Here is a 27,697-nt window from a genome sequence, read left to right as displayed (position 1 = left end):
TAGAAAAAAATGAAAAATGGGTGTAGAGGAAGTGTAAATGGGAAAAGAAGAATCATCAGCTGCTATCTGGAAAAAGTGAGTGCAGTGGTTGTCATTCATATTTTTCCCTGACAAGTTGTCAACCACTCTCATTAACATCCTGAATTTAATAGAATAAGAATGTGTTAAATAAAAAAATTTGTGCTTTTTTGATTCAGATTTTTTTTCCTCACCAGAATAAGTATACAATACGTATGCAAGCTGTGTACAAGGATTTAAAACAAACACTCATGAGACATGGGTCTCACTGGCTGGGCTAATACTTATTGTCCATTTCAAGTTGCTTTTGAGAAGTTGGTGGTGAGCTTCCTTGTTGAACCTCTGCAGTCCATGTATTGTAGGTGGACCTACATTAGCGTTAGGGCGGGAATGCTTGAATTTGACTCAATGACATTAAAAATCAGAAGTCAAAAAAATTTTCTTCTGCCTGGATTTGCAAAAACTGAACATAGGGTTCCAAGAATTCTTCATTCTGTTTGTTTTTGTATTTGTTTGTTTACTTCCATATTATTCCAAAAGATTTACTAGGATATTGCTAGGACTGGAGGGTTTGACTTACATAAAGAGGCTGGATAGGCTGGGACTTTTTTCACTGGAGTGTAGCAAGTTGAGGGGTGACCTTACAGAGGTTTATAAAATCATGAGCATAGGTAAGGGCTTTTACCTAGGGTAGGGGAGTTCAAAACTAAAGGGCATATTTTTAAGGTGAGAGGAGACTTTTTCACATACAGGGTGGATTGTATGTGATAAACTGCCAGAGGAAATGGTTGATGCAGGTACCGTTACAGCATTAAAAAAACAATTTGGATAGGTACTTGAATAGGAAAGATTAGAGGGATATAGGCTAAATGCAGGCAAGTGGGACTAGTTTAGTTTGGGAAACTTATTCGACATGGACCATATTTCCATGCTGTATGACTCTAAAACTGCAGAAAATGTTGGACTGATAGTGAATAGAGATACCCCCTGAGGAAATGCTTTTATCAGTAAAGGGCTCTGAATCCAGACAAGATTTGAAATTATTTTGCATTAGTTTTAACCTTTAAAATTAATTGCATAGAATTTACAAAACAGGCCATTTGGCCTGACTGAACATTGCTGGTCTTGTACTTCAAATGAACTATCTCCCATAATTCCATAAGAAATAGGAACAGGAGAAGGCTGTCCAGCTACTTGAGCCTGCTCCACCATTCAGTAGGATGATGGGTAGTCTAACACTCCTCATGTCCAGTTTCCTATCCTTTCCCCATAACCCTCAATTTCTCCATTGATCAAGAATCTATATATCTCAGCCTTAAAAATACACAAGGGCTTTGGAACTCCTTGCCACAGACAAAGACTCCGCCTTCTGAGAAGAAATTCTTCCTCATCTCAGTTTTAAATTGGTGTCCCTTAATTCTGAGACTGTGCCCTCTGGTATTAAATTCTCATTTGAAGAGAAACATCCTCTTAGCATTTACCCTGTCAAGCCCCTTAGGAATCCTATATGTTTCATTGAAATCACTTCTTATTCTCCTAGTCTATTTCACCCTAGCAGCAACTCTTTGATTTCTTTTCTCACTTATTTAGTCAATGAGCTTATAACTAAAGTATAGCATCATAAAAGATGCATCAGTAATGATTGTTTTATCTCCTAGATGCAGCTTCTGTGTGAGCTGATCATGGATCAATTAGATTTATTGCCTAGCTGATATGTTTTATTTTCTTGAATATGATTGCATTGTGATGAAGTTTGCGCTAAACTAAATTGAAATCTTCCTCATTGTGATCTGCAATAGTGATCCCTAAAAATGTTAAAAGTCTAAAAGTTTGGTGACATTGCCAGCTTTATATAAGTACCTATGCAATAGTATTTTTTTTTCTGCATTTGAGGAACTGCTTGCAGCTAATTGTCATTTGTAAGACTTGATTTAGTACACTACTTGGTAGAATTCACAAACCAATTCCATAGCAGATGTCTTATTTTCGCATTATTAGTTGATCAATTTGATGATTGTTGATCTGAAACTTTCTGGTAATATTTAGAGCAACTGGAACAAAGATTTATAATGTCAGAGAATAGCTCTGTTCATAAGTACCATCATTTTGCTGTAGCTATTTCTGAATTTGCTCTTAATTGATTAGATTAGATTAGATTAGATTAGATTACATTACAGTGTAGAAACAGGCCCTTCGGCCCAACAAGTCCACACCGACCCGCCGAAGCGAAACCCACCCATACCCCTACATTTACCCCTTACCTAACACTACGGGCAATTTAGCATGGCCAATTCACCTGACCCTGCACATCTTTTGGACTGTGAGAGGAAACCGGAGCACCCAGAGGAAACCCACGCAGACACGGGGAGAACGTGCAAACTCCACACAGTCAGTCGCCTGAGGCGGGAATTGAACCCGGGTCTCAGGCGCTGTGAGGCGCTGTAATTGCTTGGACTGCCTTGCTGTACTCTGATACAACAACTGAAGGCACGGTCACCAGTGATGGAGTGACTAAAATTAAGTTGTTTCAGTCTCAAATCTGATTAGCTCTGATGGTTATTGTGGGCTGTAGGGCTAGAGGTGATGTTGAACATAGGGTGGAGTGAGGCTATGAGTGAATTTGAAAACAAGGATGAGAATTTTGAAGTTGAAAATTTCCAAGGAGCCATTGGAGGTCAGCAAATGGTAGTAGGTGAACAGAACTAAATTTAGTTATTCTGTAGGCAAGTTCATTAAATTTAAGAGGTATTTGGATGGGTATATGAACAGGAAGGGTTTGGAGGGATATGGGCTGAGCGCTGACAGGTGGGACTAGATTGGGTTGGGATATCTGATCGGCATGGACGGGTTGGACCGAAGGGTCTGTTTCCGTGCTGTACATCTCTGACTCTATGACTACAAAACTTCCTCTGAATTAAGAAATGGTAGCAGTTTTTGGATAATCTCGAGATTACATGAGGTAGAATGTTGGAGACCAGCTCAGAGTGCTTTCAATCAGACAATATGAGAGGAAACAAACATATATGCATAAGGGTTTTTGCAACAGAAGAGCTTGACAATGAAGAAGTCTGGCAGTATTATGGAGGTGTAATAGGTGATCTTGGTGATGCTATAAATATGTGGTCAGAGCTCATGTCTGGGTCAGATTTGAAAGCAAGATAAAGTCTTTGTTTCCAGCGAGTGCGATGGAATTTGCAGTTAGGGTACAGGATTGGGGCTAAATGGGTGGTCTCTGTTCCTCTCAGTAGAGGATTTATGGTACCACTGGATATGGTGGAACATAATTCAGTGTAAGAATATTTATGTAGCAGCATTATAGTCGATGTCCATAATAACATTATGGTGGCTGAAGCTAGAACAAGAGGGCATAGCCTCAAAATTAAGATTTAGGACTGAATTATGGAAGAACTTCTTCACACAAGGGGTTGTGAATCTGTGGAATTCCCTACTCAGTGAAGTAGTTGAGGCTTCCTCATTGCATGTTTTCAGCTGTTAAGCTCTGTAATTAACCATGTGAATAAGAAATAATTGATTAGTTTCTGCCAACTTGTGTGATGAATTTTGTTTTAGATAACCTGCTTTTGATTAATCTCCTTACTATGCAAGAGGTACATTGTTTTTGGAAAGAAGGGGACTTCAGAAGTGATCTTCACTTTGTGATTTTGTGGTCGGGTTTCCCAAAGATAAGTTTGGCCAATGATAAATGCTTCTGAAATGAAGGGAATGTTTTAATTTTAGATTGTGGTAATTGGTTCCATATACCTCTGAACTGGAGTAATACTGACAGCATTATGCATGTCATGCTGCATTTGCTGTGTTACATTGAAGTTCGATGCCTATGAAAGCCTGAATATGTGAACTGTTTTCAAAACCACTGAAGCTGATGTTTCTAACATGTTTGTAACACTTAGAAACATCAGCTTCAGTGGTTTTGAAAAAAGTATCCCATTTCAATATTGTCAGTATAATCAACATACTGAAACAATGTATCAAAAGGACTGCAATGCATCTAGAATACTGCATTTACAGAATGTGCAGCAACAGTTGGGAAATCTTGGTAAAAATGGGCCCTCCTGATTACTGCTCACAGATTGTACCAGCTGGTTGTCATAGGTTTGGCTTGACAAACAGACAGTCTAATTCAGAACAGAACCCAAACATAAAGGCTTGAGTCAGCAGTGTGCCTTCGGTTGGCAGGCCTGACCTAGAAGGTAGAGGTCACTAATGACCAAAACATTTTCCACTTTTCAAATAGCAACATATGTAAAACCAGTTTTTTTGAATACTGTAATTTTAGTAGTACAATAAAGGAGTATAGATATTCCCTCATCAATTTTCTCATATTATTATAACGTTCTATATTAACTAGAACATCAATACAAAGTGTTACAAACATGGTTTATATGGGTCTTGTCCTGCCACCTGATAAACCAAAGCGGCGCAAGTTTAAGGTGAGGAGTAATTGGTTTAGAGGAGATCTGAGGAAAAGGTTTTCACCCAGAAGGTGGTAGACATATGGACTGAGCTGTCTGAGAGTGTGTTAGAGGCAGAATCTCTCACAGCATTCAAGAAGCATTTGGTTGGGGACTTAAAATGCAAAGGCATCGTGGACAATGGACCAAGTTTATATGGTTTTCTTTTTAAAATAGTTTCTGTAGAATTAGCAATTTCCAATTGTTTTGTGAACTGCAGCCTTGGATAGGGAAATGGGAGCAGAGATTTGGGGTAACTGGAGGCACTGTGCCTGCTAGTGGTACGATCTCTTGGTGTAAAGCACAATTACAGTTTTGACCAGCAGTGTTATGGTTGGCCTTTATGGACAAATCTGTTTCAGACATGTCAGCACTCTCACCTCTGAGTCAGAAGGTTGTGGTTCTCTAAAGATATGAGCACAGATGTCATGTCTCTCACTCCAGTGCGGTGATTAGGGAGTATTGCACAGTTGGAGGCATTGACCTGTAGATGAAACGTTACACCATAGCCCTGCCTGTCCTTTTGGGAAATGTAAACTACCCCAATGGTATTATTTTGAAGAAAAATAGGAGATTGAAGTTCTTGAGAATTATTGTGGATTAATTATCTGTAAATCACAAACACAGATCGATGTGGTCATTATCAGACTGATGTGGAAGCTTGCTCTGGGCAAATTGGCCGCTGCATTTCCTACATTACAACAGTGAATGACTGCATTGCAAAGGCTGTTTGTGAAGTGCTTTTGAGACCTCTGGTGGTTGTAAAAGGTACTATATAAATGCAAGCGTCTCTTTAGATGATTGCTGATGATAAATTTTATGAAAATACATCCATTTTCTTGCTTGAGCATTGCTGGCCTAGTGGTATTAATGAACTGTTGAATTTTGCATTTTGGGATGCATGGGACTAGGTGATGATTAAACCATATCAATTAGTTTTGAGCTTCATTTTAAGAAATAATGTGCATTGACATGGCACTTTTCAAAAAATTTTTGTGGGTGCGTTTGCAGTTCTGGCTGAAAGTACCGTAATTCTCTATGTTTGATATAGCTGTAAGTATGCCGGAATGTTCTTGTGGTTGACGGTATAAAGGAACAGGAAGTGCAAGTGTCAATAAGTAATCTCTGTGGACCTGATGTGTATCCAGTGGTTAGGGCTGTGGCAATCACAGTTTTTTTTCTTTTACATGGAACTAAGTGAGTCATTACTGTCCCCTCCCACTCCTACCTGAAACCTGTCCTCTCCACCCCACCCGTATAGGTCCTGCTGACATCACTGGCATTTCCAGTTGATAAAAGGAGATTGTGTCATGTAGTTTGCCTCCCCTCCTCACTATGGCACCTTGTATCTGGAGCAGTACTAGATTATTGAAAGATTGGCAGTCATGTGAAAGATGAGCAATACAACCCAATTTATTGTGTCATTCACTCACATAGCAAACTTTCCTTGCGTTTGCTCTTTTAATTAAAATTTCTTAAATAATTAGCAAATGAATTATTGAAATCTAGTTTTATTTGTTTAACATATATTGGTGTTCAATTTACTCCCATTTCTAGTATATTTTGTTCATATGGTATCAATGATTTTCTTGAAATCCAATTTTTTCAATATTGTGCCATGATTATTGTAGCCACTTTTTAAAAAAAAAACTGCGGATATGCAAGTCATTTGTGATGATGATACAAAGTACGTATGATTGAGCTAAGATTTAATCCCTAGTATTGTGCAGAAACCATACTTGATTTATTTCTCTCCCCACATTTTTTGCCAGAGCTGCCAATATTTTCAAGTGTATTTGTTGTCATTTCATATAACGTCATACTGCATTGGCAGCATTTTGCTTTCATTAAATTTAACTCCATCTTCCTTCACTCATTTATTAAGCTATCAACTGTCAGTAAATATTCTGGAGATGTCCACTTTAATTACCAAAAAAAAGAAAATTAAGGGGAAATTCTAATCATGTTAATATTGTTCCAGGAGATCTAGTTTAAACTTACAGCAGCTTCATTGCTTCTGAATAAGTATCCCAAGTCCTCCAAGAGTTGAGCGTAAAAATCAAGGCCACTAATAACTGAAGGAGTGTTGCACTATGGAGGTACCCACTTTCGTAAGTGACACTAAGCTGAGGCCATGTAAAAGATCCCATGGCATGATTTTGAAGAAGAGTACACTCCAGCATGTCAGGGTCTTCAATTTGAAAATAAAGCAGATTATTCAGATGAACGTTGGTGCTAGTAGAAGCTTGCTGTGTGCCTGTGTGTGATGAGCCTCCTACATTTCTAGAATCCTGACAGGTCAAAAAGTAAGTCATTGGCTGTAAACTGCTTTGGTACATCAGGGGTCATGTAAACCCATTTGAGGGCAAAACTTACTCTTTTTTTACATGCTCTCAGTAAGTAGTGTTTAACTGGAAAATTATAGGAACTTTGCCTCATCGGCCTGTTTTTCTTTAATGTGGTTATGGTTGATCTGTAATCTAAATCCATTTATGTACCTTTGTCCTTATCACACAATTGTTAAGGCGCAGAAGGAGGCCATTTGGTTCATTATGTCTGTCCATTTTTTTCAAAAGGCCATCATTACCTAGTGCCAATCATCTGCTTTTCTCCCCATACACACACTTTCTATCCAAATTATCATCCAATGCCCTCTTAAATGCCTCACTTGAATTTGTCTCCACCACATTTCCAGGCAGTGCATTCCACACCCTAATAATTGCTGTGTGAAAAAGTTCTACAAGAGGGAACAGCTTCTCCCTACTCTATCGAGTCCGCTCATGATTTTGAAATGTCTATCTCGTTTCCTCTCAGCCTTCTTTTCTCCAAGGAGAACTGTACCCCTTTTGGTTTACAATGATCTGTCAATCTCAGATTTGAAATGAACATTTATTTCACTATTAATTGTTGTTTGTGCAAAAGAGTTTCAAATTTCTATCATCCCTTGTGTGGGGAAATGTTTCATACTGTCTTTGAGTGCTGGTTTGAACTTATTGTAAAGCAATAAGAAATTGCCACAACTGGGCATACTTTCAGTTGACTTCCATGATCTGTTTAATTGTTGTCTTGTTCATTTTCCAAGTGTGGCGTTTGATAAAAACAGTTTAGGATGTTAGTCTTCCAGGCACCAGGGTATCGATTTCCACATTCCCCTTTCTTCTCTTTCAAGATGATGTCTGGTATTCATGTTCCATTCACTTATTTTGATATGTGATATCGTACCAAAATAGTGAATCTTAACTTCCTTTTCAAATATTAGTGTTACTAATAGGCAATTTGCTGCTACTGAAAGTTATGAGCTTAATATTGTTTTCTTGCAGGGTATATCTATATATGTACTTTACAGCAACAGTTACGGTATGTTAAAGATTGAGGAAACTGTCTCTAATTAGAGCAACTCTGCTGAGATGTGCAAAATCACTGTTGAACTTGGAACGATTCAGAACTAATTTGCCCATAAGGATTAGTGCTGCAAAGGGCTGGCTGACCAGTTGTGGTGCCGAAGGCTTAGTTCATCTTTGATAAAATTGAAAACAAATTGTATGTCAAAATTCCAAATTCTTTATTTTAAATCTAGTTGTGTCATTAGAAGTTGTATGCAGCTTCCATGGAATTGGTTAATAAAAAAACCATTTATTTCGTACATTTGAAATGGAATTGCAATCAGGATCAACAAACAAAGTCGTATTTAAAGACATGAACTTAGGAAAGTCTTAAAAGGACATAAGGAATTGGAATTATTGTAGAGAGTGGCACCCAGTCAGCAGAAGGCATATCCATCAGTTGTAGACAGGATAAAAGAGTCAGGTAAGGAACGTGTGGAAAGCCAAAGCCAAAGGAATGCTGAAGGCTTGGGAATGATATTTTAAGTGCCAGTCATTGATTTTGCTGTCTTGCTGTTGTGAGCAGTTTTTTTTTGTCTGTATTCTTTCAACTATGTCCTTATCTCAGATGGCAGTGCATTTATTTTTAGGACTGCTGATTATCTTTCCACTACTGTCATCGCCAGTGTGCTTTCCAGTCAGTGTTGTGCCAGGTAAAGGGCAGTTTTCTGTGAAAGAGTTAATTTTTCCAATTGAAATAAAAATTTTATCACTTGTTTTAAAATGAAAACAGTAGCTTTGTGTCAATGGAAGTATCATACCCAAGTTTAGTTGGGCAGGGTGGTTACAAGAGTTTTTGAACACAATCATTACATTTTTATGATCATTTAAAAGTGGTGGGAAGCATCTTGTGCTGTTTATAGTAACAGGTTTGGGATCACTAAAAATGTCCATGTTTGTAGAAATATCTTAATTTGAATGCTCACTTGAACCAGTGCAGAATTGATGGATTCATATTTGCTTTTCTAAATTTTAAAGAACTTAATGAATGAGAAGCAATCTTCTTGAAACATGCAAGGTTCTTTGGGGAGTTGACAATATAGATGCTGAAAGGCTGTCTTCTCCTTGTGGGAGAGTCTAGGACCAGAATGCAAGTATTAGAGTAAAGGGTGGTTTATTTAAGACAGAAGTAAAAACAATGACTGCAGATGCTGGAAACCAGATTTTGGATTAGTGGTGCTGGAAGAGCACAGCAGTTCAGGCAGCATCCGAGGAGCAGCAAAATCGACGTTTTGGGCAAAAGCCCTTCATCAGGAATAAAGGCAGAGAGCCTGAAGCGTGGAGAGATAAGCGAGAGGAGGGTGGGGGTGGGGAGAAAGTAGCATAGAGTACAATAGGTCAGTGGGGGAGGAGATGAAGGTGATAGGTCAGGGAGGAGGGTGGAGTGGATAGGTGGAAAAGAAGATAGGCAGGTAGGACAAGTCCTGGGGACAGTGCTGAGCTGGAAGTTTGGAACTAGGGTGAGGTGGGGGAAGGGGAAATGAGGAAACTATTAAAGTCCACATTGATGCCCTGGAGTTGAAGTGTTCCGAGGCGGAAGATGAGGCGTTCTTCCTCCAGGCGTCTGGTGGTGAGGAAGCAGCGGTGAAGGAGGTCCAGGACCTGGATGTCCTCGGCGGAGGGGGAGTTGAAATGTTGGGCCACAGGGCGGTGTGGTTGATTGGTGCGGGTGTCCTGGAGATGTTCCCTGAAGTGCTCTGCTAGGAGGCGTCCAGTCTCCCCAATGTAGAGGAGACTGCATTGGAAGCAACGGATGCAATAAATGATATTAGTGGATGTGCAGGTAAAACTTTGGATGTGGAAGGCTCCTTTAGTGCCTTGGATGGAGGTGAGGGAGGAGGTATGGGCGCAGTTTTTGTAGTTCCTGCGGTGGCAGGGAAAGATGCTAGGATGGGAGGGTGGATTGTAGGGGGGCGTGGACCTGACCAGGTAGTCACGGAAGGAACGGTTTTTGCGGAAGGAGGAAAGGGGTGGGGAGGGAAATATATCCCTGGTGGTGGGGTCTTTTTGGAGGTGGCAGAAATGTCGGTGGATGATTTGGTTTATGCGAAGATTGGTAGGGTGGAAGGTGAGCACCAGGTGCGTTCTGTCCTTGTTACAGTTGAAGGGGTGGGGTCTGAGGGCAGAGGTGCGGGATGTGGACGAGATGCGTTGGAGGGCATCTTTAACCACGTGGGAAGGGAAATTGCGGTCTCTAAAGAAGGAGGCCATCTGGTGTGTCTGTGGTGGAACTGGTCCTCCTGGCAGCAGATACGGCAGAGGCGGAGGAATTGGGAATACGGGATGGCATTTTTGCAAGAGGTAGGGTGGGAAGAGGTGTAATCCAGATAGCTGTGGGAGTCGGTGGGTTTGTAAAAAATGTCAGTGTCAAGTCAGTCGTCAATAATGGAGATGGGGAGGGAGGGATGGGGAGGGAGATGGATGGTCCAGGTAAATTTAAGGTCAGGGTAGAATGTGTTGGTGAAGTTGATGAATTGCTCAACCTCCTCACGGGAGCATGAGATGGCGCCAATGCAGTCATCAATGTAGCGGAGGAAGAGGTGGGAAGTGGTGCCGGTGTAATTACAGAAGATCGACTGTTCTACGTAGCCAACAAAGAGACAGGCTTACCTGGGGCCCATACATATTTAAGACAGAGATGAGGAATTTTTTTTCTGAGGGTAGTGAATCAACAGGCTGTTGAGGCTGGATCATTATGACTATTCAAGGCTGAGATAGACAGATTTTTAATCATAAGGGAATCAGGATTATGGGGAAAAGGCAGGAAGGTGGAGTTGAAAGATTATCAGCAGTAATCTCATTGAATGGCCTACTTCCACTACATTTTATGGTCTAATGTGGGTTGTAGAGTAAGATGGGAAGAGAGGGACAGTATACAATGAGGTAATTTTTGGATTTGCTGTGTACATAGTGCAAGGCTGAGCTTATGAAACCATACTAAGTCCCATTTTAACAGTTGTAATTTCATCAGCCAGTTGATGCCCATTTGTGGTCAGTATTCTGAAATATTCATGCTGGGTAGCATGCGGTGTGCCACCCACTTTGTATAGGCAATGGTCAGGCTTCTGCCACCTCCTTATAAAAAGAAGGCATTAAAGTCGTAGAGTCATACAACATGGAAACCGCCCCTTCAGTCCAACCAGTCCAAGCCAAACAAGTTCACAAACTAAACTACACCCACCCATATCTCTCCAAATCATTCCTAGTCATTGACTTATCCAAATGTCTTTTAAATGTTGTAACTGTACCTGCATCCACCACTACCTCTGGAATTTCATTCCATATACTAATACTGTGTGTGTGTGTGTGTGTGTGTGTGTGTGTGTGTGTGTGTGTGTGTGTGTGTAAAAAAAAGATTTGGTCTTCACATCCTTTTTAAATCTTTCTCTTCTCACCTTAAAAATATGTCCCCTCATTTTGATGATACCAACCATTAGGGAAAACACCTTTGCGATTCACCTTGTGTGTCTGTCATGATTTTACAAACTTATGTAAGGTCACCCTGCCACCTCCTATGCTCTAATGAAAAGGTCCCAGCCTATCCACCCTCTTTATATAACTCAAACCCTCCATTCCCAGCAATATCCAGTTAAATCTCTTCTGAATCTTCACCAGTTTAATAATAACCTTCCTCTAATAGGGCGATCAGAACTGCACACAGTACTCTAGACGAAGCCTCACAAATGTACAACCTCAACATGATGTCCCAACTCCTATACTCAAAGGTCTGAACAATGAAGGCAAGCATGCTAAATGCCTTCTTAACCACCCTGTCTACCAGTGATGGAAATTTCAAAGAATTATGTACCTGAATCCCTATATCTCTCTGTTCTACAACACTACGGAGGGCCCTACCATTAATTGTATAAGTCCTGCCTTTCTTTGTTTTTACCAAAATGCAATATCTCACAGAGATTATATGGCATAAATTCACTTGGATGATATTGGTAAGGAAAACCTATTTATGAGGGGAGACTTGAGAACATGGGCTATTCCATTGGAGCAGAAAAATCTGAACTATAATTGTTTTTTTTTTAAACATTTATTAACAATTTTGTTTAGTTAAATCATGAATGTGGCATATGTGGAGTGTATTTGCTCATGAATTTTGCGTTCTTTGTGTGGAATTTGTTACTTTGAAAATGGATTATTTTAAGGAAGATATCATTTGTAAAATTATTTTTGCAAATGTTTGACTAGAAGATGGATTGTCTCCTTCAACCACATAACCAAACTCTCCAGCCATCAGATTTTGGTCTTTTTTCATCAAACTCAGTTTACCTACCAATAGCAGATATTATTTTAGCTGTGCAGATTTTACTCTCCAGAATTCATCCTGTACCCCTAGTTCCAGCTACTGTGCAGTCTTCTTTAGCCCATCTCTTCTACTGAACTTTTGGACTTCTATCTTACATTTCCTTGTTTGGCTAAATATACACTTTAAATAAATGAATCTTTTGTTATGCTGCAACGAAACATATGGAATTTTTTTTCTCTCTGTTACAGGCATTATATAAATGTAAATACTATGTTTTGGCTTTGAGCCCAGAATATAAAAAACAAGCTAAAGCCATTTGTATCTTGGAAAATATGTCACTCAGTAAAGTAGAGTGCTACAAACAGTTGATGCATATTCCTGAGTTTTTGTTAAATCAGCTTGTCCGGATTTAATGAGACACCTCTATGGCTATCATGTGGATTTTAAGCCTGGACTTTCTGACCTACTGGTAGGGATGCTATCACTATGCTGAAAAACCCTCCCTATTTCTGAGCTATCAGTTCAAATCTACACTTAGTTCATCAAGATAATCCTATCACAGAGAGCAATTGTCAGAAATCACAGTTGGTCATTAGCATATTTGTTATGTATTGTGCTGTGAATTATTCAGATATAGTGGCTCTATTTTATAAGCTGATTGCTCAAAGCAAGTACATGTCACAAAGATTTGTAAACTTTTAAAAAAATTATCATGTAGGTACAGTTTTGACACCAAAATATTACAGATGCTAGAAGTCTGAAATAGAATTAATTGCAATAAATACTTGGGTCAGACAATATCAAAGCACAATATAGTTAACGTTCATCAGGACTATGAAAAGATAGAGATGTAGCAAGTTCAGAGACAGGGTAAGGGTAGTGGGGAGGGGAAGGGTGACAAACAGAAAAACTGCTCTCAAAGGCTGTAAGACTGACGATGGATGATGTGAAAGACCAAATAAGGTGTCAATGTAACAAATAAACAATATTTATCAAGAGAAAGAATAAATGGGAATAGATTAATTAACAAGAGCTGCTGTTTTAAAGGGGGGCAGAAATGTATTGAGTTCAAAGGGCTGTAAAATGTCAAATTACCTGATAAGGCATTGTTCCTCAAACTGACACTCAGCTTCATTTGAGCATTTTATTCTTGTGGATTTCACTAAAGGCATTCAACAGTGTCAGCGGTGTAGGGTTGTGTAAGATTTTGGGAAAATTGGCTATCCACCAAAGTGCCTCAGTTTTTTCTGCACCTTCAGTGACAACGTGCACTGTAAAAGTTTGATGGCTCCACCTCTGACAGTTTTGGAGTGAAGAATGGAACAAAGCAAAGTTGGGTCCTAGCCCCCACTCCATTTGTCATGTTTCCCATGTTCTGACCTTTGCTTTCCCAGTAGATATGGAACTACATACACACCAGGGCAGAAGGCAAGCACTGCCATTTGTCAAGACTGAAGCAAAGACAAATTGGGAGCAAACTGGATTTTAGCAAAGAAAGATAAAAGGATTGAGTAAAAAGGGGGAAAAAAATAAGAGTATGAACGTAAGCTTATGGAGAACATACAAACTGATTGCAAAAACTTCCAGTAATCCTAAGCATGCAACGCTACAATGGGGAAACAGAGATGGCAAATCAATTAAATACATAAACAAAAACAGAAATTGCAGGAAAAAACTCAATGAGTCTGGCAGTATCGATTTCTCTACCCCACGCACCTATCTCCCTGTGAACTGATATACTCCATGCGCTCCGATCCAATCCTGATTTTGTCATCAAGCCTGTCGACTAGTGTGATGCTGTTGTTGTCTGGGGTACTGCCAGACGTTGTGAAGGCTGAGCGCTAGCTCTCAGATGCCTCCTCCTTTTCCTCAACAGATCATGATTCCACCATTGAACACCAGGTAATTTTGTCCACAACAGTCACTAATCTAATTTCATCTGGGGATTCACCTACCACCATCTCTAAGCTTATAGTCCCCTAACTCTGCACCAGACTGTCTTTTACCCATTCTTTTGCTCAGCAGTATTTCTCTCTCTTTCTCTCTGGGTTGTATCTCCACCAATATGTTACTCCTCACCCCTCCCCCACCCAATCTTCACCATATATAGTAAGCTTTTTCAAGCTAAAACCAGTTCTGATGTAGGGTCACTGGATCTTTTCTCCACAGAGTCATAGAGATGTACAGCATGGAAACAGACCTTTCAGTTCAACTCTTCTACTGACCAGATATCCTAAATTAATCAAGTTCTATTTAATTTGCACTTGGCCCATTTCCTTCTAAACCCTTGTATTCATGTACCCATCCAGATGCCTTTTAAATATTGTAATTGTACTATAGTGGTGGAGTGCCTTCACCATTTCCTATGGCAGCTTCCAAACACGCACCATCCTTTGCGTGAATAAGTTGCTCCTTAGATCCCTTTTAAATCTTTCCCTTCACACTGTCAGCCTATGTCCTCCCGCAAACCAGGGAAAAGACCTTGTCTATTTACCCTATCCATACCCCTCATGATTTTACAAGCCTCTGACACTCCAGGGAACACATTCCCAGCATATTCAGCCTCCCCCAAAACTCAAACACTCCAACTCTGGCAACATCGTTGTAAATCTTTTCTGAACCCTTTCAAGTTTGACAACATCTTTCCGATAAGAGGGAGACCACAATTGCACACAATATTCCAAAAGTGTCCTAACCAATGTCCTGTACAGCCACAAATACGACTTCCCAACACCTATACTCAATGCTCTGACCATTAAATGAAAGCATATTAAATGTCTTCTTCACTATCCTATCTACTTGAGACTTCAAGGACCTATGAACCTGCACTCCAAGGTCTCTTTGTTCACCAGGACCTTCTCATTAAATGTAGAAGTCCTGCTAAGATTTGACTTTCCAAAGTGCAGCATCTCACATTTATCTAAATTAAGCTCCATCTGCCGCTCCTCAGCTCATTGGCCAATCTGATCAAGATCCCATTGTACTCTGAGGTAACCTTCTTTGCTGTCCATGGCAATTTTGGTGTCATCTGCAAACTTAGTAAATGTATCTCCTATGTTCACATTCAAATCACTTCTATAAATTATAGCAATGTAACAAGCTAAACAAAAGGAAGAAATGGTTCGTAATTTGAAGGTGTTGGACTCCATATTAAGTCCAGAAGGCTATAAAGTGCTGAGTCTGAAGATGAGATGTTGTTCCTCCAATTTGTGCTGTTATTCACTGGAATGTTGCAGCATGCCGAAGACAGGCATGTGACCATGCGAGTGGGACGCTGTGTTAAAATAAGAGGCTGTGGAAAGGGCACAGTCATGTTTGCGCACAGACCAGAGGTGTTTTGCAAAGTGGTTAGCCAGTCTGCATTTGGTTTTTTCATTTACCTGCTACCCTACTCCCATTCTTGGCTTACATACTGACTGTTTTGCAGTCACTGTCAAAATGGTTGGCTGTGGTGCTGGACAGAGTACAGCAAACTTAGTGCTTCAAATGGTAGTTTTGCTGATGATTCTTTCCTCTGCTCGTTCTGATATCTCTTGATCAGGACTATGCTGTTCCATAACAAGACATTTCTGTCAAGGAATCGGCAATGTAGAACTGATTTAAAGGTATGTGGGTTCCTGACCTTGATTTGAATAGCTCTGCCAGCATTTCAGGTTGATGACCTATTCCAGCTAAAGGTCATTAACTGAATGTCTGGAAATAAGTTCAGATCGTTAAATATAAAGATATTTTTATAAATGATTTTGATGTGAGCATAAGAGGTATAGTTAGTAAGTTTGCAGATGACACTAAAATGGAGGTATAGTGGACAGCGAGATTTCAACAGGATCTTGATCAGATGGGCTAATGGGCTGAGAAGTGGCAGATGGAGTTTAATTCAGATAAATGTGAGGTGCTGCATTTTACAAAGCAGATCTTAGCAGGATTTATACACTTATTGATAAGGCCCTAGGGAGTGTTGCTGAAAAAAGAGACCTTGGAGTGCAGGTTCATAGCTCCTTGAATGTAGAGTCGCATGTAGATAGGATAGTGAAGGAAGCGTTTGGTATGCTTTTCTTTGTTGGTCAAAGTATTGAGTACAGGAGTTGGGAGGTCATGTTGCGGCTGTACAGGACATTGGTTAGGCCACTGTTGGAATATTGCGTGCAATTCTGGTCTCCATCCTATCGGCAAGATGTTGTGAAACTTGAAAGGGTTCAGAAAAGACTTACAAAGATGTTGCCAGGGTTGGAGGATTTGAGCTATAGGGAGAGGTTGGATAGGGTGGGGCTGTTTTCCCTGGAGCGTTGGAGGCTGGGGAGGGGGGGGGGGGGTGACCTTTATAGTGGATTATAAAATAATGAGGGGCATGGATAAGATAAATAGACAAAGTCTCTTCGCTGGGGTGGAGGAGTCCAGAACTAGAAGGCATAGATTTAGGATGAGAGGGGAATGATATAAAAGAGACCTAAAGGCCAACTTTTTCACGCAGAGGGTGGTACGTGTATGGAATGAACTAACAGGCAGTGGTGGAGGATAGTACAATTGCAACATTTAAAAGGCATCTGGATGGGTATATGAATGGGAAGGGTTTGGAGGGATTTGGGCTGGGTGCTGGCAGGTGGGACTGGATTGGTTTGGGATATCTAGTCGGCATGAACGAGTTGGATCGAAGGGTCTGTTTCTGTGCTGTACATCTCTGACTCTATATACCCAGGCAGTTCACAGAAGTATCTCCAGAAATTTAGTGTTCACCAGCATGATAGTTGATGAACAAAATTTGTTTAATTTCCTGGAGAAAGGAACTGCTGAGTTTAAATAGTAAAAGAGGTTGGTGGTGGTTTGGGGCAAGGGGGTGAGGTGGGGTTTGGTATTGTAGAGGAAAACAGTGAATACAGAGGCGAGGGAGCAAGACGAGATGACAGGTTGAAATCAGCAAGATCGGTTAATTCAGATTGAGAGGAAGGATATCTTGATGAAAAACCAACAGCTTTCCGATTGAAGTGTTTCAGTATACGTTACCTTGCAGTTCGGAATGTACATGGACTTTAAATAGCTCCTGGACTTTGATTCTATTAGCCGATTACAGTGTATTAATAGAACAAGAATTACGTTGTGCCTCTTTGAAATGGCACTTCTTTAAAAAGTATTTGGAAATTAACAGAAGAAGTGGTAAGAGAATAATCTTTTCCAGAAGATCTTGAACTGTTTGTAAAATTAACTGGATTTCTTGTGTCTGAGGCCTGCTTTCTGATCCACATATGCCTACTTAAAAAAAAATACACAACTATCCTGTAAAATAGTCTTGCAGCCGTATCCCAGTGCAACCTACACAGGTTGGATGCTCCCTGCAGTACATTGTACAATAGCTAATCTTGATTACACTGGATGTTACGTCACCCTTTTGCATTGCAGCAGTATAATTATAATTTTCTGTTCCTTCTGCATAGTGGAAAACTGGGCACAGTCATCTATTGAAGCAATATATAGCAGCATAAATGGACCAAATCAAAAAATGAAAACAAAATTGCTCATTTAAATCCAAGTGCATCATTTACTAATTTGTAACTTTAGTAGCATTTTGCTTCTGGTAAATGACATCATCAATCATTCCAGTGATGTTACTAAAGCCAAGTTAAAAGTGTAATCTGATTACAAACGTTTATTTTAATATTTATTCCTAAATTATTAAATAAGAAACATTATATAGTGCCATGCATTTTGATAAGTTATTGCTGCAGATTATTATAAAAGCACATTTGTATTTTGAGAACTGTAGTATTCTGGTTCAAAGGCTAACTCGGTGGCTTAGCACTGCTGTCTCACAACGCCAGAGACCCAGGTTCAATTCCCCCCTCGGGCAACTGTCTGTTTGGAGTTTGCACATTCTCCCTGTGTCTGCGTGGGTTTCCTCCAGATGCTCCAGTTTCCTCCCACAGTCCAAAGATGTGCAGATCAGGTGAATTGGCCATGCTAAATTGCCTGTAGTGTTAGGTGTATTAGTCAGGGGTGAATGTAGGGGAATGAGTCTGGGTGGGTTGCTCTTTGGAGGGTCATTGTGGACTTGTTGGGTCGAAGGGCCTGTTCCCACACTGTAGGGAATTAATCTAATTTATGGGTTTACCATTTCTCTAAATGTATTTATTTATAAACCTTTTTCTGTAATGAAGAGCAGCAAACATGACTTATTGGTTATGGTAGGATAATTGTTACTGGTTGAAGGTAGACGTAGATGACAAAATTGATCGTTGCCTCTAGTGTGCCAGTTTAGCCTTTAGCCACCTAAGGAAAAGGGTGTTTGAAGACGAGGTTCTGTTCACGATTTACTGGGAAAGAGTAATACCTGTTCTCTTTAGTGCATCAGAAGTGTGGATAAGCTATAACCTGCACTTTAAGGCAATGTAGAAGTACACCAGCAGTTTCTTTGCAAGGTCTGCCAAATTTAATGGCAGAAAAGGCAGTCCAACAGCAACATCTCCCATGCTCATGCCCTAAATCAAGGTCCTGATTACCAACACAGCACAACCAGTACTGAATAATGTGGTTGTAGTTTGACACCAGAATATGGAAGCAATTGCTCTCCTTAGAGCTTCATAGCGGTAGGAGGCTCACAGGACAATGGAATCACATCAGGACTATCCATAACCCTAATCCTAATGTCTCTCTCTGAAGAGGTGAAACATATGTCACTTCATTGGAGACACTGGCTTGTGCCTGATTAAAATGGAGAAGATTTCTTGGTACGACTTCGAACATGCTAAGACTTTTTTGGGAGTGTGCAGGACAACATTGAGGGATCAGAGGGAGTGAACAAAGCATTTTGAACAAATTATCAAGCCAACTCGTAAAGACACACTTTACTTAGGAATTGTTGCTGGATGAGGAACTGAGAGATCTGGATTAATATCAGAGAATGAATTAAAATCCCACCATAGCAGCTGAGGAATTTAGATTCAATAATTAAATAATTAAATTTAACGATTAAATAATGAGTTGAAAAGCTGAAATGTGTCAATTGCCATAAAAGCCCACCTGAATGATGTCTGTCATTTTGGGGAAGAAAATCTGCTGTTCTATCTTGACTGATCGATATGTGACTTTAGATCCACAGCGGGGCACTTGAAAATTAACTGCCCTCCTAAATAATCTAGTCAGCTACTTGATTGTATTCAAGATGTCAGTTCAGTACTGTCTTTCCAAGGCCAATTAGGAATTGACAATAAGTGCTGACTTTGTGAGTAACACTCTCATCTCTTGGATAAATAGAAAGAACTTTCCGTAAATGTTTTTGATTCGTCTTGAGTCAAAGGTAGAGAAATACAGAAAACCATAAAATATGCATTTTATTTCATTTTAAAAAAAGTCTTGGCTATAATTTTGAATGTGATGTTGAAGCATTACTACTTTGAAGGGTGATGATGGGAGCTGAAATCTAGAAGTTGTGTGTTGAAGCACTGATGTGAGTCATTGGAGATTAGTGGGATTCATAATCCAGCTCCTTTACTTGAATCTCAATGAAGACTATGTATGAAAGCCAGAGAGGGAGCGATGTAAAGAAGTAACATTGGACAGAGAATCATTTATCAGCCTTAATGCTGTGGGTGTACTTTGTTTTGGATAATTAACTGCAGATCATAACAAATTTAAATGTTCCTGTCACTGGAAGGTTAAAGTGAGGGATGCAATTTAGTTGCATGTACTTGGATGTTGTAGTGAGTTGAGTACTGCAGCACTCTATATTGTGAGGACCTGGTATTGACGCAGTCAGCTCTTGAACCCGTGCGTGTACAACATTTTCAATTAGGTATGGATAATAGCCTAATGAGGTCTTTCGAGTGGTAACAATACTTCACTTGGCTGATGCTTATAGAATTAATAAATGGACTGGTATTTTGAAATTGTACGGTTGCTTTTTAAACTTTTTTGAAATAATTCAAGAACCTAAAGTTTTTTTTATCATTCAGGATAGGTATAACTGTAATGTATGCTCATGTGCGCAGGATAAATGCTACCAAAAAACAAATTTAGTATTCCATTTAAATATGTAAAGTATATATCAGTGCTATTTGCTCTCCCACTCAGCCACCCATGTAGTCTGATCAATCCAGTCAATTACTGACACATTTACCTATCTTCCCACTGACTCATTTCAGCATGTAATATCAAAAATGCTACAGATATTTAACCTCTTATTTATAAATTACTTTTTAAAATGTGGTTTACTGGTAACTCCAAATGTACTGAATCTATCATTGTGGGAGTATTCAGTTGCACACTGTCATGTGTTGTTGCTCTGAAAACAGCAGGAGCATTCGTTCCTTGAAAAAGGGGAAATGTTATTTATTTAAAGAAAGGCGAAATTGCAGATATTTGGATTTTACGTATGTCCTGCAGTACCAACACAATCCATATTACAGAATCATGGAATTGTTACGATGCAGAAAATGGCCATTCAGCTCATTGTTTATGCACTAGCTCTTCGAATGAGCTGACTTAATGCCAACCTCTCACCTTTTCCCCATGACCTCGCACATTACTTAAAACTGAAGTAATCACCTAATGCCCTTTTGAACACCTCGATTGAACCTGCTCCCACTACACTGCCAGGCAGTGCATTCTAAGCACTACTCATTGTGTGAAAATGTATTTTCACACATTGTATTTATTATTTTTGCAAAACACTTTGAATTTATGCCCTCTCATTCTTTACCCTTTTATGAGCAGGATTAGTTTCTCCTTGTCGACTTTACCTGGACCCTCATAATTTTGAAAACTTCAATAAAATCTCATTTTAGCCCCCTCCTCTTGAACGGAAACAGTTCCAGCTTCTCCAATCTGTCTTCAGAACTGGAGTTTCTCATCCCTGGAACCAGATTATCAAGGAAATGATGGTTCAGTGTACTCTTGTGCAGAATTGTTTTTAGTTTTCAAGTTGTGAAGTGTTGTAGACTTCCTATGATACCATACCAGTCGAGTCCCCACTGGTTCCACATGGTTTCTTTCAGGAATTTCCTAAATTTTGTTTATTTTTTTAACCGTAAATTGAGACCTGGCTTTTTGTAGATTTTGCTCCATGCCCCCTTAAGAGATTGTCAGAAAGGCTGAGCTTGAGCATAAAGATATTAGTGTGTAGCAAGTAATTTTAAGTGTTACATGTATAATTTTAACATGTCTTAAAGTTACAAAATCTTGTAACTGCTTTGCAATATTTAAGTTTTTGATAATTTTCAACTCAAGAGTTTTAAAACTGAGTACTGTATATACCTGTCAACTTATATCAGATTGTAACTCCATTCCAAAACAATATTGTATATTTATGAAATCAGTAGTAAAAGAAGTTTGTAATCTGGTAATTTCAACAGAAAAACAATTTGAAAGTTCCCACATAGTCCAGAGTTTCATTTAGCTTCAAAATAAGTAGGAGTTTTACAGAAAAGTGACCTAGACCTGACAAAGCATCATGCTGAGATGCACAAAATGATTAATTTCCCTGCAAACAAAATTTTAAAACCAACTAGTATGTATCTGTGATTAGTTTACTGAAAATTGGTAGGGAAATTCTTTGGTTATTGCTACTACAGAATTCTGTAGGTGGCAGGTAGTAACCACTATTAACATTTGGGGACCGCCCAAACTCTGCTGTATATAATTCTTGTGAGTTAACTGTGTCCTAGTTAACTTTTTTCTCAGCACAGATGACCTAGCATTAAAATTACTTGCTTTAGCTTATGAAAGCTAAATTTATTTCATAAAATAAACGCTGGACAAATGTCAGAACAATTTTTGAAGCAGTCATTTGTTGTAACTGACTTTGTTATTACATTGTAACTTTGTAGCTTTGTAGCAATTAAGCTAAATATCTTTAACCTTTCAATGCTAACGTGTTCAATATAAACACCAGAGAAAAAGAGCTGGTCTGTACAAGACTGAAGATGTTGTGCCTGAGAAGGATTTTAGTTATAATGAGGGACATTGCTGGAATTTGTTTGTAAGCTGGTTTTCTCCCATGCCCCAGGTGATGTTATACAATGATGCAGAAGAGCGATTTTGAAGGATGTAAAAGGTTATTATACTGATGTGGAAGATTACAATATAACAGAGGGAAAAATAAACTGACTACCTTCTATGTTAGAATAGTAAGGTGCAGATTAACCACTGTCTGCTTGATAAGATTGTATAAATTGAAATTTGGTTATTTTTTAATTATTTAAAAATTCAAGTTTTTAAGTAATTATTTCCACTTTAGTGCATTTTATGCATTTTCTTTTTTTTGTTTCAAAAGAAACAAAGTAACCTGGAGTAGCCTGTACTTTAAAGAAGAACTGCCTATTTTCCTTTAACACACTGCTGCTTGTAGTAGGTTAGAGGGATTGACTATAATTATTTAAATAATTACAAAAAGAGCATTTTGGGATAGATTCAACGGAATTTTGCCACTTGTAAAAGTGAATAAGGTGTAGAATCACAAGGCTGACATATGTAAAGACAAACGCTATTATGTATTGGCAAAGTAGAGATTGTATCTTGAACAGTTGCATGTTGATTTAGGTAGAGGCAGAGGTGAGGAAGATAGATCATTAGCCACAGGAACATGGCTTGGAATTTGTTTATCTGGGTAATTGAGGGCTAGAATTAACTGTGATCCTTTGGTCTCTTGAGTAATGACGTAGTAGTATTATGTACAGTTCAGGGAAGATTCTTTCAACTGATTTCTGGGATAAAGGAGTTATCTTTAATGAAAGTTCGGACACTTTGGAATGAATCCATTTGAGTGTTGAAGAATGAGAGGTGAAACATGTAAGAGCTTGAGGTGAATTGACAGATGAAAGTTGAGAGGATGATGCCCTTGAGGGAGAGACTAGAAGGGAGCATGGTTTCAAAATTAGGGGTCACTCATTTAAGATGGAGATATGGATTTTTCACCCCCTCCAAAGGAGAATTCTGTTCACCAGAGAGCAGTGGAGGCAGGGCCAATTAATAATATTTTAGGACTGGGAGGATAAATTCTTGATTGACAAAGGTGTGAAAGAGGATAGTCAAGAAGACTGAATTGAGGCCATAATCAGATTAGCTAAGATCTTGTCAGGTGATGGACAGGCTTAAGGGGCTGAATGGCCTATTCCTACTTCTAATGCACACGCTTGTATGACTGAGTGGATCAAATAAACCTTTTATTTTCCAGCTCAGGTAAACTTGGTTGAATGCAGCAGTTACTGGGTTAATATTGTCTCGCTAAAAGTCTGAGGGTTCTTATGGGTCTTCTTGTTTCCTGAAGTCTTAGAACTGTACATCTGAGACTTGAGGGTGGAGGGAGGATTTTAAACCCCCCTGTCCACATAGACTGAGGTTATGCCAGAGAAGAGAGGTGGGCAGGAAAGTGTGAAAACCCAACAATGAAACCTGACCTTAACCTACTTGCCAGCAACCACTTTTAATTTAGAAAGGGTACTTGATTTTTGGATGAAATATGCTAGAACTTTAAATATTGAGGCTGTGGGAGTTGGAACTTCCATTTGATTACTTAATGATTGGCCTGCTTCAAGTCTTGCAATCAGATATCAATCACCAATGATCAATTATTGGCTTTATGACCTATTCTCTTATCTCACCCATTGCAGCCTGTGATCTCTGTCAGGTCCTTTCCTAACTCCTGGTTGTTGTACCCTGTGGAGTCTTCCAAATATTTTCCCTAACCCTCCCACGATTGATCCAACTCACTGATCCTCCACTCCTATCATCCTTTGCCTTCATTGAATCTTAGGCTTTCATGCTCAATTATTAGCCAGAAAATGACTGGGAAGCACAATTGATAATAGTCTGGATTTTCTGCTGAGAACAGTGAACTGCACAAAACTCACATTTAGGTTCTCTGTTGCTGCATCTCCCTTCTCACCTCACTGTAAATATCAAGGTCTATGAATCACCAGAGATGGGAAAGGTGTCATTCCACTTCCTGTGAGATTTCACAAAAACAGTGTTAATTCTCCTCCCCACCCTCAAACTCTTGTGCGAGAATGAGGGAATCCCTTCATGGCCATGTAGGTTCAACTTCAACTTTAAAGGCAAACAAAAAATCTCTATTTCATGTGTTATAGAATCATGCAGCATAGAAACAGACCTTTTGGTCCAATCAGTCCATGCCGACCATAATGCCAAATTAAACTAATCCCACGTTGGGCTCATATCCCTCCAAACATTTCTTATTCATGCACTTAACTAAATTTCTTTTGAACATTGTAACTGTACCCGCATTCACCACTTCCTCTGGAAGTTCATTCCAGACAACCATTCTCTGCTTTTAAAAAAAGTTGCCCCTCATATCTTTTTAAAATCTTTTTCCTCTCCCCTTAGAAATATACCCTGTAGTCTTAAAATCCCCTACCCTAAGGAAAAGACACCTGCCATTCAGCTTATCTATACCCCTCACGATTTGTAAATCTCTATAAGATCACCCCACAACCTCCTACATTCCATTGAAAAATGCCCTTGCCTTCCAGGCCTCTTGCTATAACTCAATTACCTCCATTCCTGGCAACATCCTTGTACATTTTTACTGAACCCTCTCCAGCTTAATAATATCATTCCTATAACAAGACAACTGGAACTGGACACAGTACTCCTGAAGAGGTCTCATCAATATCCTGTTCAACCTCAACATAACATCCCAACTCCTATACTCAAAGATTTGAGCAATGAAAGCAAACGTACTAAATGCCTTCTAAATTTCATTCTTAATTACATCTGACGCAAACTTCGAGGAATGATGTATCCTAGGTGTCTCTGTTCTACAACAGTGCCCAAAGTCCTACTTTTAGTTGTACAAATCCTGCTCTTGTTTGTTTTACCAAAATGCAACACCTTACATTTATCCAAATGAAACTCCATCTGCCACTCCTCAGCCCATTGACCCAATTGATCAAGATCTTCTTGTAATTTTAAATAACCTCCTTCACTGTCCACTAAACCACCAATTTTGATGTCATCCACAAACTTACTAATTGCACCTTCTCTATTCTCATCTAAATCATGCATATAAATGGTAAGCAAAAGTGGACCCAATGGATGATCCCTATGGAACACAGCTGGTAACAGGCTTCCTGTCCAAAAAAGTAACACTCCACCACACTCCATCTTCTGCCATTAAGCCAATTTTCCAACTGACAAGCTAACCTTGAATCCCATGTGATCTAGCTTTACTAATTAGTCTACCATGTGGAACCTTGTCAACGGTTTTACTAAAGTCGAAGTAAACAACGTCTACCATTCTGCCATCATCAGTCTTGGTTACTTCCTCAAAAAATTCAATTAAGTTTGTGAGACACAATTTCCCTCACACAAAACCATGCTGACTATCCGTAATCCTTCTTTGCCTCTCCAAGTGCATGTAAATCCGATCTTTCAGAATCACCTCAAACAACTTACCTACCATTGAAGTCAAACTCTGAAGTCTGTAGTTCTCGGCTTCTCCTTACACTCCTTCATAGACAGAGTCGTCTTTATTTCATCACAGAATATAGTATTCAAGGTTTAAAAAAAAAGTCTGACTGCACAACTTAAATTTGCTATAATTCTTTGTGAAAGCATTTAAGCTTCAATCCAGCTCGGAGGGAAGGCTGATTTTTGACCTTTAACTTCTAATTAATTTTCATAATTGAAACTATAGTTGTGTTACTCTGTATGCTAGATTAATAATGAGTTATTTATTTATAATGTTTTCATCTATAAATTCTGGCATATATGTATCATTTTCTCATTTATGAATTCCAGCATATATACACACACTTATTTTTCAAAAGGAACAGAATTAATTACACCATAACATGAGGCACTTGTGAGTATTCAGAGCAACAATCACTTGCATTTATGCAGTAACTTTAAATGTAGGAAAATGTCATGAGTTGTTTTGTGTAGGCAAATCAGTCAAAAATGGGGCACTGAGCCAGAGAGGGACATATTAGCTGGGGGAATTTTAAGTTTGAGTAGAGAAATAGATTTTGAGGAGCATCTTGAGGGATGTGGTGGTGAGTCAAAGGGATTTTAGAGAGAGAATTCTTGACAATTGAGCCCAGATGGCTGAAGCCATGGCTGGCAAAGGTGGGGGCTGGAGCAGACCACTGGACTGTTCAAAGTTTTCTTGGTTTGGAACTGGAAAACTGTTCATTATATTGTGGAGTTGGACCATGAAGCGATTTAAACATGAAGATGAATATTTTCAGTCCAAGTTTTGGAGGATTAGCAGAAAATGAGGATCAGCAAAGGCGAAGCAAATGGGTGATCTGAAGTGGTTGCATAACAGAATATGGGCAGCAGAGTTTTGGATGAGCTGAAATGTATGCAGGGTGGAAGATGGGAGGCCAGCCAGGTATGGATGAGAGTTTTAGCAGCAGATGGGTTGAAGCAAGTGTGAAAGTAGGTGATATTATGGAGGTGGAAGTAGGCAGTTATTCTGATATGGAGGCTATAGAATCAGGAATTCCACTCAGGGTTAAATTGAAATCTTAAGGTTGCTAAGAGCCTCGTTCAACTTAAAACATCACGCGGTTTTTAAAGATGACATATTGCTTCTTAATTGTAGCAGATGATTTGTTCGAGATATCCCCTAATCTGAAGCATAAATTAGGGATTATATATCCATCTTGCAATTTCTATGGCAATATACTAATCTAGATTGGGAGAGATATTTTCTGATCTCTCAGTGCAGTGCTACTGCATTAAAAAGGATAAGCTGCAATCCATAAAAATATAATTAATGCAACTATCCACATCATAAAGTTTGAATTTATCCTTGAGGGCTAGAAACCAAAGACCAGCTGATGGTTGTCATTTTCTGTCTTTTGTTTTTATTTGGTTTTGATTTTCTGCATTCTCATGAAACTCTGTCTTTCTGCATCTGCTTTCAGTTGTCACCTGTGCTGCAGTTGTTAACCATGATCCTGTGTCTCCAATAACAAGAAAGAAAATAAGAAAATTTTGGGAAGGCAGGAGTTTGTTAGAGGGAATCAAAACAGTAACAGTGAGTGGGAAATGGTGTGTTATCCTTTAGGATTTTGGCTTTTTTAAAAAATGATCATCTGCAAAATCTTAGTCTTCCAACATTTAGTGTTTATTTTACAGTGAAGCAAACCAGTTGATTCAAAACACTGAATACAAAAAAATTACTTACTTATTATATTCTTAATAACTATTTAGATTAGAAATTGGACTGAGTTTTTTAATGTGATTTTCTGCTGCCTATTACTGGATAGTTTCCGTGCCTGTTCTTATGGAAACCATGCGCATAATAAGGAGTTAGGGTCAGAGTGGTGCTGGAAAAGCGCAGCAGGTCAGGCAGCATCCGAGGAGCAGGAAAATCGACGTTTCAGGCAAAAGCCCTTCAGGATGGAGAGATAATAAGGAGTTAACTAACCATAAAGCTAACTTCTGTATATCTTTTATATGTCTACTGTAAAGCCTTTAGCTCTTCATTTTCATTTCAGGATCTTTCTATTATAAATTTAGAAAACAGCTGGTCATGTGTGAATTTGCACCTTGCAATTTGCGTATGTTATAAGTTATGGTTTAATAATACAGCATATACTGCAATATGG

General features: G+C 39.1%; 1 protein-coding gene across 1 annotated transcript in view; it reads left to right on the top strand.

Annotated features, from left to right (window-relative positions):
• Positions 1-27,697, top strand: part of LOC122556150 (ski-like protein) — a 76,169-nt gene that overhangs the window by 3,144 nt on the left and 45,328 nt on the right. The gene's annotated exons all lie outside the window — the stretch shown is intronic.

Source organism: Chiloscyllium plagiosum, unplaced genomic scaffold, assembly GCF_037043375.1.
Source record: "Chiloscyllium plagiosum isolate Xiang-an unplaced genomic scaffold, Cpla_swu_hap1 HiC_scaffold_13, whole genome shotgun sequence".
In the NCBI taxonomy this organism is placed as follows: Eukaryota; Metazoa; Chordata; class Chondrichthyes; order Orectolobiformes; family Hemiscylliidae; genus Chiloscyllium; species Chiloscyllium plagiosum.
Note: the sequence above shows the minus strand (reverse complement) of the source record. Positions and strands in the feature narration are given on the sequence as shown.